Consider the following 13163-nt stretch of genomic DNA (forward strand, 5'->3'; position numbering starts at 1 on the left):
GCTATTAAGCTCTACAGATAAGTAATGACATCTATAGTTGTTTTGTTATTCATCTGCAGCATTTGTCATTACACGGAAATAATTTTACCGAATATAACAAACTATACGTATTGGCGGTCGACAGCTTCTTTCTAGCGAAGAACTAGGCAAAGTAGAGGATGAGCCAGTGATGGCTGTTAAGCTCTACAGATAAGTAATGACATCTATAGTTGTTTTGTTATTCATCTGCAGCATTTGTCATTACACGGAAATAATTGTACCGAATATAACAAACTATACGTATTGGCGGTCGACAGCTTCTTTCTAGCGAAGAACTAGGCAAAGTAGAGGATGAGCCAGTGATGGCTATTAAGCTCTACAGATTAGTAATGACATCTATATTGGTTTTGTTATTGATCTGCAGAATTTTTCATTAGACAGAAATAATTGTACCGAATATAACATAAACTATACGTATCGGCGGTCGAAAGCTTCTTCGAGCGAAGAACTAGGCAAAGTCCCAGGCAGCATTGGCCGACTGCCGACCTATGGCCGGTCAGCGGCAGCTGGTCGGCAGCCGACCTGCCGGCATTCGGTGCTCGGTCGAATGACGGCCCATGGTTGGCCATGTACCAGGTAGGACGGAAGTCGGCCATCAACCAAGGCCCAAGCTCGGGCACCCGACTGAACGCCGACCGATTCGGCCACGGTAGCTCGGCCAATGGGCGGCCCATGGTCGGCCATGTACTAGGTAGGGCAGAAGTCGGCCAGCATCCATGGCCCGAGCTTGTAACCCCGACTTAACGCCGACCTGTTTGGCAACGGTTGCTCGGGCATTTGGCTGCTCACGGTCGGCCGCGTGCCACGTTGGCCAGAAAGCCGGCTAGCACTCACGACCCAATATGCCTGTAGTAGACGCCGATTACCTCCCTGGATCTACTTAAAGAGTTGTACAAATCCAGTTGTCAGTGAGAACGCGCACACAAAACAAAACCGCGAGGTCATAGCACGAGCATGTGACATTAAATTAGTGATTAGAAGACAGCTTTTTCATTGCCGAGAAAGAAAACGTTGCCGCAAGTTGATCGAATAAATGACCGTTTTCTGCGCGCAGGAACTACGCGCAGCATCGTATGTTTACCTGGGGAAAGGACCAAATACGATGTGTGTACTTTCTAGACGCAATCCCTGAAAAATGAAAAGCCGGAAGACTGTCGAGTTTGCCATTTTAGTTTCACACGGTCGTAAAGAAAAAATGGCAGTTTTTCGCGCAGACTGCGAGCATGACAAGCGCCCCTATTGAAATGACTCCGTATGCAGCAGTACAGAAAATGTACGGATTCCGTACGTTTTCCGCATCACACTTACAGAAAACGAGCGGATTTCATACGTTCGTTCCGGAAGTCCTTGCGGAACTTACGGATTTCATGCTGCGGATGCGGATGGTCGTGTGCGGAGAACATTTAGACGTCATGCGATTGATACGGATGTCCTAATTTGGAGTGTACGGAGCCTGTACGGCGATTGCGGACGGATGTGTGCGGAGCATTCGGATTCCTCACTGATATGATGCGGTAACTACGGAGTGCGTACGGTTAATGCGGATACTCCGTTCCGCGTAAGCGGAAACCTCGCTGTACAGGCCGGCAAATTCGGAAGAAACGGACTTCACCACAGCTACTCGCTTGAGCCACGTACGTCCCGAACGCAGTTGTTGCAAATAATTAATGAGGGTGTTTCGCTCACTTTTTATATATCTATTGAGAGAATCATACGTATGTATATGCCATGTAAAGACTATGGCTCGCGGTGACAATTAAGACGCACCAAAAAATGGCTCGCGCGGCGGTATCCCTAGTAGCACACTTTGTTGCCTCAATGTGGCCGCAATGTTTGCTTTCAACATTGCCTTAACGTGGCTAGTGTCCTCTTTTTGCCATGTTGATGCAACATACATAAGACAACATTGAAGCAACATTGCACCAATGTTACAACAACCTTTAGTCAATGTTTAAGCCACTTCTGAAGACAATATTAATGCAACATGGCTGCAACATTTTCTTAATATTGGTACAACATTTTATTCGCACACATGCAACATTCCCATGACAACGTTAGTACAATATTGCTGCAAAGCTACTGTAATGTTTCAGAAACTTTCAGGCAGCATTCCAAGCTACTGAAATATTCTGCCGCATTGATGGCCACTAGCTATCGATGCTTGCTGTTCAATAAATTTATCTTGTGAAAGGCTAAACCATGTGCAATGGTATCGTCGTACCACAATGGTTATGGTAGCTTAAGGTCGCAAGACTGAGCAACTGAACATTACTCGTTGCCGCACGGCAGTGCGGTGCGGAGGAGTATGAATACCTAAAAGGCTGCACGGGACAACACAGCTTTTCCCCACTTTTCAAGCCGCTTGCTCTGAATGAGACCTTAAATGTAATATTCATCAGCTCTGCACCAGTGCTCATTTAGATGCTATAAGCTGCTGTGACCTGAAAATGGCACTGAAAGTGGTTATTCTGGCAATTAGAATGATTTATATATATGCATGTGCATTACAAATAACCATCATTTGTTTTTTAGCGGTATTTTATACGTCAAGAATTTATTCAATTAACCTAACAGCAAGCTTGATTCCAGTATACTCATTAGCTTGACATACAGCAGCTAGTCTCACAAATGTAAGACATTTACTTCAAGACAATCGTTTTATGCAGAAACTTGCAACAATCATACATAGCACACAGTCGATTTGGCTACTCAAGAACAGGAAGCACAAATAATGTCAACAGTTACTAAGCACACCAGCATAGCTTTAAAATGTGCATGTCCCTCAACTTGAGTTTTACAAACATGACACTTTAGTAAATTATTAATTGCAGAAACTTGCAACAAAATATAAAACAGCAGTACTGCCTATTCAGAAAAAGGAAGCAGATATATAACATACTGAACATTTACACAGGCACATTGGCATAGATTGAAAAATGTGCCACATGGGCCTATATTTCACAGACAAGATTTATTTTATTTAATTACTTTATAAAGTAACTTGCAACAAAGCTACAAAACAACACACAGGCTACTCAGGAACAAGAACCAGAGATAATGTTTTGAACAGTTACTGGGCACAATAGCATAGCATGAAAATGCACCCACCACCCCTCACCCCCAACTTGCGCTTACAAATATAAAACACTTCAGTAAACTATTTACGCAAACACTATTTACGCAAGCACAGTGTAGCACTATTTTGTGCAGAAACTTGACACAAATATACAAAGTAGGAGTACAACCTAGTTCGGTATTTAGAAACAAGCAGACGTATTATGAACAGTAGAGTCATTACGACTAGTTTAATCCTTCCTTCTTTGGACATGCGCCATTGCACTGGAAAACTACAAACAAGTATTGTCAGCATTTGACGGAACAATTTAGCAGGTCTAAAAATGCTTGTGCCCTGGTAGCCTCCAGCTGGTCACGATGAGGGTCTCTTCCAAATCATGATGTTGTCACAAGTAAAGCTGCCTCCCTGAAAAAAAAAAAGATCGAATTGCTAAGCTAAGCATCTTGGTGGGCACATCTCTAATTACAAAATTTTTACGCTGCTCTATGAATACAGACATGGACAGCTGTCACGACCATTATCAGGACTGACTTCTGCCGAACAGTTTTCTAGTTCGTCGTTAACAGCCTCTGCTATTCTTCGTCGTTGCCGGATCGACACTTCGCTTAGCGAACACTTTACTCTCTTCATGATCTGCTGTCACGACCATTATCAGGACTGACATCTGCCGAACAGTTTTCTAGTCGTCGTTAACAGCCTCTGCTATTCTTCGGCGTCATTGCCGGATCGACACTTCGCTTAGCGAACACTTCACTCTCTTCATGATACAATGAATGTAGCACTTTACCAAACTATCACGAAGGGCATGGGTAACACATGCATATATGCGCTACTGGCTTTGTGCCAGGCAACACGTGTCACAGCTCAACAACGTAGGTTAGGAACCACTCACCACTGATGTTATCCTCTGTGCAGGCCTCCGTCATTTCAGCTGAATTCTTATGAAGCCGCAATGCAACACAGCAGCAAGAACACGGCGACCACAAGAAAACTATGCTAGAATAAGGGAAACACACGTGAGCCATGAAGGAAGGAAAATGCTCCATGCACATGAAGAATTTGCCGCGATCGCCGCTTACACGCGGTTTGGCAGGAATGGCTCTCGGTGCGGCCACGATTTCGACTTGACTTGGATTCGCGACGATCTTCATGACCATTAGACTGCGGGGCATTAATGAAAACAAAACTAAATTTCTTCAGCAGTTATAATTTTAGTCCGCATGTTTAATTAAAAGATAATGCAATTTCAGCAGTCTAAATATATTGCATATAAATATATATATATATATATATATATATATATATATTTCTATCTAAGTGTAACAAAGTTCAGTACACTTGTACTGTTCATCGCATGCACATGACATGCAAGGTTGCACTCAAACTAAAAAATAAACAAACATTGCCATGCGGGGAAGTGACAAGGTCATTGGAGTGACCTAATACCGGCTTTTCTGTTTGGGCTGCAGAAATAGTCTGAAAGAACGACAGTTAGCCAATAAAGTAAATGTTATAGCAATGTCATCGTATGTGGTTCAACATTTATACATCATTTGACAATATTGCTGCAATGTGGAAAGACCACTTTAGAGCAACATTGCCAGTATGTTACTTGTTAACATTGCAGCAACGTTATCGAATGTTGAAAGTTTTCGCATTATGTTGGATAAATGTAGTCCAATGTTATCGCAACATTGTACAACATTGACAATGTTGCTGCAATGTTACAGAAACATATTGTGCTACTAGGGTAACATGAACAATCGCCACGCCTTGGCCGCTATCACTTTGCATGTTATCAGCGTTCATTGAACGCACAGATATGTACCGAAAACTACCGCGAACTTCGGAAGAAAAAAATAGCATGTTCATATACTCATTCTTCTCCGCAATCCGCTCGCGGGTGATTGTGTCATTGCCGATCTTCGCTTAGAAGCGTTTTTTTTTTGGTGACACTGCGCAATTGTGATGAGTGCTTGTACCTGAAAAGCTGAGTGACCGAAGCGATTTGAAAGCAGTGCTACATGTGTTTTATTAGGAGATTCACAAGAATATCGGCATGCATATGAGCCTTCTGAAAGGGTTCGTCTTCTGCAATTTAATTTCATTTATTTTCCCCCGAGGGCATTACATAAGGGGGAGCAAACTCAATATGCAATGCGAATAAGAAGGGGAAAACATTGGAACAACAAGAAAACAGAAACTAGAGAAATAGTGCATGGCCGGGTTAAACGGAACAATATGAAAAATAAAAATAACAACATACCATAAGTAAATGATGCCGAAACTGTTATACAAATCTATGTTATATGCATGAAGTATTAAACACGCGAAAAAAGGCAAGACAATGTAAGCGCTGTCCCTTGTCCCCCCCCCCCCCCCCCCCGCGCTCACAATTCCGCCGACGTCACCATCGATGCCTTCACAAAAGTTGGTCGTTCAGTTTTACCCTGAATGATTTACAATCAGTACATGATACGATGGTGTTTGGCAGGGCGTTCCACATATTGCGTCTGGAAAAATGAAGAATTTAGTGCTAATAAGGTACAACCGTTAATACGTGCAATGCTATGATTTGGTAGCAACTTTACTGGAGGTAAGGACCTCACTGAAGCCTCAGAGATAAAGAAGAGGTGGCAGGAATAACAGAAGAACTGTATACAAGAAGGACCCGAATGTGCAAACCCAACATAAGACGGTTGTGATTACTGATCTCGAGCCGGGCATCCTGAAGAGTGAAGTTGAATGGGCCTTAGCCAGCCTTGCTAAGAACAAAGCTAGCGGAACTGATGGCATTCCAGCTGAGTTGCTCCAAAACCTCAACCATGATGACGCTGTTAACATTCTGCATACATTATGTCAGAAGATTTGGGCAACCCTGCAGTGGCCACAGGATTGGAGGAGGTCAGTTTACGTCCCCATTCCAAAGAAAGGCAGTGCCAAAGATTGTTCCAACTACCGCACGACCGCGCTTATTTCGCATGCTAGCAAAGTGATGTTGAAAATCCTCCAAGGTAGGCTGCAGCAGTACGTGGATCGGGAGCTTCCGGACGTGCAAGCTGGGTTTTGCAAGGGCAGAGGAACTAGAGACCAAATTGCCAACCTTCGCTGGATCATGGAAAAAGCAAGAGAGTTCCAGAAACCCATCTACTTCTGCTTTATTGATTATGCGAAAGCGTTTGACTGCGTAGATCACAGCAGATTGTGGAAAGCTCTCCAAGAGATGGGAGTTCCAATTCACCTCATCTGTCTCCTCAGGAACCTGTATGAAGGACAAGAGGCCACAGTCAGAACTGGGCATGGTCTTACTGATTGGTTTCCAATTGAGAAAGGAGTGAGGCAAGGCTGCATACTGTCGCCCTGCCTATTTAACCTATATGCAGTGTGCATCATGAGGAAGGCCGGTCTGGACGAGTCTTCAGCTGGAGTGAAGACTGCTGAAAACGTATCAACAACCTTAGATATGCGGATGATACCACTTTAATGGCAGAAAGTGAAGTGGAACTCAAAAGACTTCTGATGCACGTACAAGAAGAGAGTGAGAAGTTTGGGCTTAAACTGAACATTAAAAAGACAAAGATCATGGCAACTTGCCCTATCAAGTCCTGGAGCATCAATGGACAAGAAGTTGAAGCTTTGACAGATTTTCTCTTCTTGGGCTCCAAGATTACTTCGGAAGGAGACTGCAGCCATGAAATTAGGAGACACCTGCTTCTGGGGAAGAGAGCAATGGTTAGCCTTGACCGCCTAGTAAAGAGCAGAGACATTAGTCTGCCAACCAAGATCCGTATAACTCGTGCTATGGTCTTTCCAGTTGTGATGTATGGATGCGAGAGTTGGACTGTGAAAAAGGCTGACCGCCGAAGAATTGACGCGTTTGAATTGTGGTGCTGGCGAAGACTCTTGAGAGTTCCTTGGACTGCCAGAAGATCAAATCAGTCAATATTGTCGACCATAAACCCTGACTGCTCATTGGAGGGTAAAATTCTAAAGTCAAAGCTCAGCTACTTTGGTCATCTGATGAGAAGAGAGGAGTCGCTGGATAAAGATTTGATGTTGGGAAATGTTGAGGGTCGCCGGAGAAGGGGTAGGCAGCGAACGCGATGGTTAGATGGCATCCTCGAGGCACTGCAGATGAAGTTACGTGATGTTAGGAAGATAGTGAGAGACCGGAAAGCGTGGCGTGACATGGTCCATAGGGTCACGAAGAGTCGGACACGACTGAACTGAACTTACTGGATTAAGTGAGTGATGAGCATTTTGCATTTTGGAGGTGCTAAAATTCTTCAAAAACAAAGTCAATCTTGTTTTAAACAATACTCTGATGCCCCCCAGGTTCTTTAGCTTTTGCAAGTCAATTCACAGTTTCATCTCTCGCTCATAAGTTTCTGAAAAGCTCGTTTGAAGGCAGGTTGTCTCACACTGATACAGTCAGAATGGCTCTGCATGTTATCACAAAACACAAGTCCGGCTACATAAAACAGGAATGTAACTTTCTTAAGTGAAGGGGGTTCTGAACACATACAGAGCAATGAATAAACAGCAACTTTAATGATAGATGAAATGCAACTTTAAGCATATTTTGATCGCAAAGCTGGCTTGGCTGCTATTTAGTTGTGAAGCCCTGCGAAAGCCGTCCACATATTCCTGCTCCAGGGGTTCTTCAAACAGACGTATACATCCTACCTGTGGCACAACTTGATGCTAAGGTGCTGCATGACTTCCTTTGAAAGCTTATTATTGACCTGGAGGCATCTGCTTTTTGAGTTATAGCATTGATATCAGACAATAACTTCATAAATAGGAAAGCAATGTGAATCTTTGCTAATCCCACAAGGCAATAGCATTGTGTACCAGCATCCTGCCAATCCCTCACGCCCCCTATTTCTTCTAGTAGACCTAATTTAGTTGCTTAAGTGTAGTTTTGTTTAGCTAAGTGTATAAGCTTCATTTTGCAGGCACTTCAAAATATCTATGGCATATTTATTGCTGGGTACAACTAAAGAGAAAGCAGCAGCTGGTATTTAGCCACAGTTAGAAGCACCCTGTACCCTGTAGAGTATAATGACAATAATGTGATTTACAACATGCTCAAGAAAACAGTAACCAGCTTGAACGGTAGAGTAGTTGAATGCACCTAAATACAAAACAGCAAGACACTGAAAATATTCTGTTAGCCGCTAGCAGCAAAGTTTTGCCATCACTGCACTCCCACGTTTATTAACAGTAGCTGCGTCTTAAAAATTGTGGGCCATACTGAGTGACATTTCACCATAATCTAGTCAGAGTGCACTGTACAAAGCACATGCTCACTATGGTTGCTCAGTTCTTATGGGGCTTGATATAAACCCAAAGACGAATTCAATCTTAGCCACGGTGGTTGCATTTCAATGGAGGTGAAAAGCATGGTGCCTGTCTACTGTACAATTCCACTGCACATTTAAATAAAAAACACAGGCGATTGAAATTGCCATAACCATCGAGAGGGTTTCTAGTTGGGCTAGTTGGTGACTGACATGTTCAAACATCGTTGCGCTTAAGAACAACTGACGTAAAGAACGACATGAAACACAAAAGTGCAAACTATCAACTGAAATTTTATTGCGATGAACATACATATATAGCATTACACATAACAACATCACAAAAATCGACAAGTCAGCAAAGTAGCTATTGTCTCAAGGGTGAATGTGATACCTCCTTCACAAAAAAAAAGGAAAAAAAAAACATTTCTCTCCTTTTCTTTATTTTCCAAGAATTCCCATTCTTCTTTCGATAGGGGGACCGAAGGGTCGCTTACACATGTCCCATTCCCGGATTCGATACAGTGGGCCTCCCACAGTTCCCTTGTTAGCTTGTCTTTAGATTTCAGAAGAACCGCCGTCTCATTGAAAAATGGTGCACAATCTTTGCATCTAGCGCAGTGTGGCACCAGATTTCCAGATACACTAATTTGGTTACCGCTGTACCTATGCTCTCTGAGCCTTTCGTAAAGGCATCTTCCTGTTTGCCCCACAAATGCACGACCGCATGAGAGCGTGCATATTTTTTTTTTTTTTGAGATGGAGATATCACGGTCACCCTTGAGACGATAGCTACTTTGCTGACTTGTCGATTTTTGTGATGTTAGTATGTGTAATGCTATATATGTGTGTTCATCGCAATAAAATTTCAGTTGATAGTTTGCGCTCTTGTGTTTCGTGTCATTCTTTATGTCAGTTTTTCTTAAGAGCAACGATGTTTGAACATTGCCATAACCCATCATGGCAGCATCTCTCATAGACTAAGTCACTTTGGGATGTTAAACCCTATAAGCCAAACTGAAAGTACAAGCAAAGTATTATATCTTAATCCCGCTCAATAAGGTTTGGAAAATCGCATACATATATGCTGTGTCATCAGCTGGAAATTCAATGAGAAGGCATGATGCTGCAAATCATTCAATTTCAATATTGACAGAGCCGTCACAAGAGACAAAAAGTACTCAGTAATGTGTCCTGGCAGCCTGTGTGTACTATCAATGCAAACCAGTTTCTTACAAAGAAAAATATAGTACTAGTACCATAAAAATGATGGCCTCTGCTGACAGGCTAGGTGTGCAGTTGGCATGACCAAGAAGACATGCTCCATCAATATGTGTGTAGCTGTAGCAGTCAGTGGATTAGCCAGCATGGCATTAATGTGGTCTTTCACTTATCTCTCAAAGGAATGAAGTGTTGAGCTACAGCTGTTGCAGCATTACTAGCTTCTCCACCACCTTATTTGGCACCCATTTTGCACCAGTTATCATTTTAACGAGCCTGCCACTCCCATTCTCAAAAACAAAAACACTATGTCCCCACAGATATCCAAAGTTTCTAATAGCTGTTACAAGGTGAAGCAATTGATGCAGATTGAATATCATCATTTGCCAGTTATAGAGTCTTCATCCAACAAACTCCTGTAGGAAGTGACCTGCACCACAGAAAAGAACAAATAAAGCATGTATTAGCACTGGCAAAACATTCTGTACAATAAGCAAAACAATTGCAAAGGCAGGAAAGTTGGGTTTGTTCAGCCTGTTGTGATAGGATCTGCTGAATTTGACTGGGTGCCCATTTTATTTTCCTGGGAAATATTATTCATTTTAGCTATATGCTAAAATATGACTATAAAGCATACATCAGCATCTTCATGCACAATCTCACATGGATTCTGGTTAGTTCAATTGTCCGACAGATATCAAATTTGATACGCTGCATGGCTTAACAAATTTTTTATCCCTATTAAAATGAAGTGATACCTTGTTAACTGAAATCACGCCTTGTAAAATGCACTGCATTATTTAATGCGCAATATCCACAATGGTAGACATATACCAGTTAACAGCTCCGGGTCATTTCAACCCCCTGGGGTTCTTCAAAGCGCACTGGTGTCATGCAGTACACGGGTGCCTTGCTTTTCATCTCCAATGAAAAGCAGCAGTCATGTCCTGTGTTTGAACTTGCATCCTTGGGCACAGCAATCAAGTGCCCTAACCACTGATCCTTTGCAGAGGGGCAAATCCACCAAGAGTGCAAGCTCAACTGTTATATAGTATTTGAACAGCTACTATTATTTTGTGACATCGTATGTTCTGACATATTATGTTGTGACATCCAGCAACTGCTTTGTCTGAGGAATGTGTAAATGGCAATACTTACAGCTCTCACTTAGTTTAATTGAAGCCAGTGATTGCAATCCTTGTACATTTCGAAATATGTCATATGTATCTTTCTTATTAATCTCTGTTATGTCATGCATAATTGTTAGAAAAGAATGAACTATTAAAATATTGAAACAACATAGCTGAATAAAATTTTTCAACTTACCAGTATGCTGTAGCTGTTCTTCACTCAACTCTCCTAAAAGTAGTATGAATACTGCATCAACAAACAGCATGAAATGCTTTAAATTCGGTTAGGGAAGGATGCCTGAATAGCACAGCACAGTGTAAAATAAGAGCCACATCTCGCCACCGGTTGGCAGTGGCATGTACATCTCAGGTCAATAATGTGTCGGAGTATATACTATAATGATAACAGAGTTGTATAAAACAGTGTTGTTTACATATATGTATATGAACTTCAACTTGTATTATTTGCTCCCTTGCCTTGTTTAAGACAGATGTGAAAATATTGCAAGAGAAAATTTCACACCAAAAGTTGAGAAATTGTTGTAAATTTGACAATTTTTGACCATGCCCCCCCCCCCCCCCAATCATGTCCTGCATTTCACTGGTAGGAAAATGGTCACCCAGAAGTGCACTCATTTTTTTTTTTATTCAAAGACTTGCCATGTGGCATAGAATGAGGCTGTTTTTTAAAGGAAGTCATGCAGTCTATTTTCATTAGCCACGCGTGTAAATGTTCCTCCCTTGTAGCCGACAGTCCAACTTCTTGTAGTTGTCTTATTCTTGACGGCTGCATTCCTGGGCATGTCCATAAAAGCTGGCGAAGATCCACCTCGGCAGTTGGCCTTGTACACTTATTAGGGCATGTGCTGTGCACTGCATCCTCTTCAGAGCCTCGTCGGCACGTCACCGACGGGGTAAGGGCCCTAATCCTTGTGAGGGACACCTCTCTCGTTATGTTATGAGGGAGGGATTAAGTATAGTAACAGGACGTATAGTAACTGCATACTTTGTTTTCCTGAGTTAATGCAATGAGACAAAATTGAAGTAGGAGCATTTAATGTGATGGTCATTATAATTGCAGAGGAAACCTATGGTAAAAAATGTGTGCTAATATAATCGGGCATACAGGGCTTGATATGGCTTCAAACTTTCATTTTTGTGCAGCTGTATGAATCAAGTCGTATATCAAGTGGCAGTCTGCAAGTCGGACTTGAACATAGCAGCATTGCATGCAAATAAAGCTATATATTAAAGGCATGAAACGCGACAACACTTCGTCTCCGGGCCTCGTTACAGTTTGCGCCATTCTGAAGACCATGCTGGGGACCAACCCTTCGATTTTAGCTGTGATGGTATTGGACTGTATATTTAATGCAGGGATACTGAACTTAACATATGCTGGGGCACTTAGATTTACTGCAAAATTACGCTGGTAACGACGTTAGATCGACGTACTGTGCCACAAAAATTAAACAGTAGTATGTGGTTATTTATCATTAGATCTCAAAAAAGAAGGAAAAGATGTTTGTTATCCCCGCGGCAGCACCTGGCTGAGGCGGCGAAAATAAAAGGATAGTAAGGAAGCGGTAGAGGAAATCAAAGAAGAGCGACAGAGAGAAAGGACAGGGTAGGCAAAAATAAGAAAATAGAGATATATACACTATATATGGTATAATGTACAGTAGAATCGCGACCGCGCCTTTCGCAGTAATGTGGTGGTCACAAAAAAAAAAAAGAAAAAAATCTCCAATAGCCCAAAACTTGCATCACGTGATATAACAATACCGCGGTAGTATGTATGCTGCTATGCTGCTCCACCAAAGCGCATAGAAAATGGGGTAATGTGAACGCGCGGTCATGTTAACCTCCTTGATTATGAGAGTGTATATTTGTTTCCTTTAGCCATATGACCACGGTGGACATCAGTAATAAAATGGTAATTTTCTTTACTTTAAATAGCAGCAAGTGCTTCCTATCTGTTAAAACTACGTGACAAATATCTGACCTAACCGGTTTTCCTGTCTGAAGACGATAATTTACTAGCAGACGATATCACGTCGCAAAACGAACGAAGCCAGAGCCATCCAAAGCTTTAGGCATTCCTCTAGCCAAGGGAGTCTGGGAGGCTGCGTTAATGGCGGTGTTTGTGCGCGGTCACGGTGTGCGGTGCTCTTGTTGTACGCAAGTATTCATTGTTTCATATCTGCCAGTCGCTGCCTGCAAGCAGTCTGTCGCGTGGCATGGAAGCTCCACAATAGCCTATGCGGTATACGACGACGGGGGAAAGCTTTCGTGAACGTATCGCTTGTGAAAGCATACAAGCCACAGACTACAAAGAATGTTGCGAAAGGCAGGCTTACTGGTGTTGGCATGCCAGGAGATGACCGCAAGAGA

Source organism: Amblyomma maculatum, chromosome 11, assembly GCF_055883805.1.
Source record: "Amblyomma maculatum isolate TAMU_Amacu chromosome 11, ASM5588380v1, whole genome shotgun sequence".
In the NCBI taxonomy this organism is placed as follows: Eukaryota; Metazoa; Arthropoda; class Arachnida; order Ixodida; family Ixodidae; genus Amblyomma; species Amblyomma maculatum.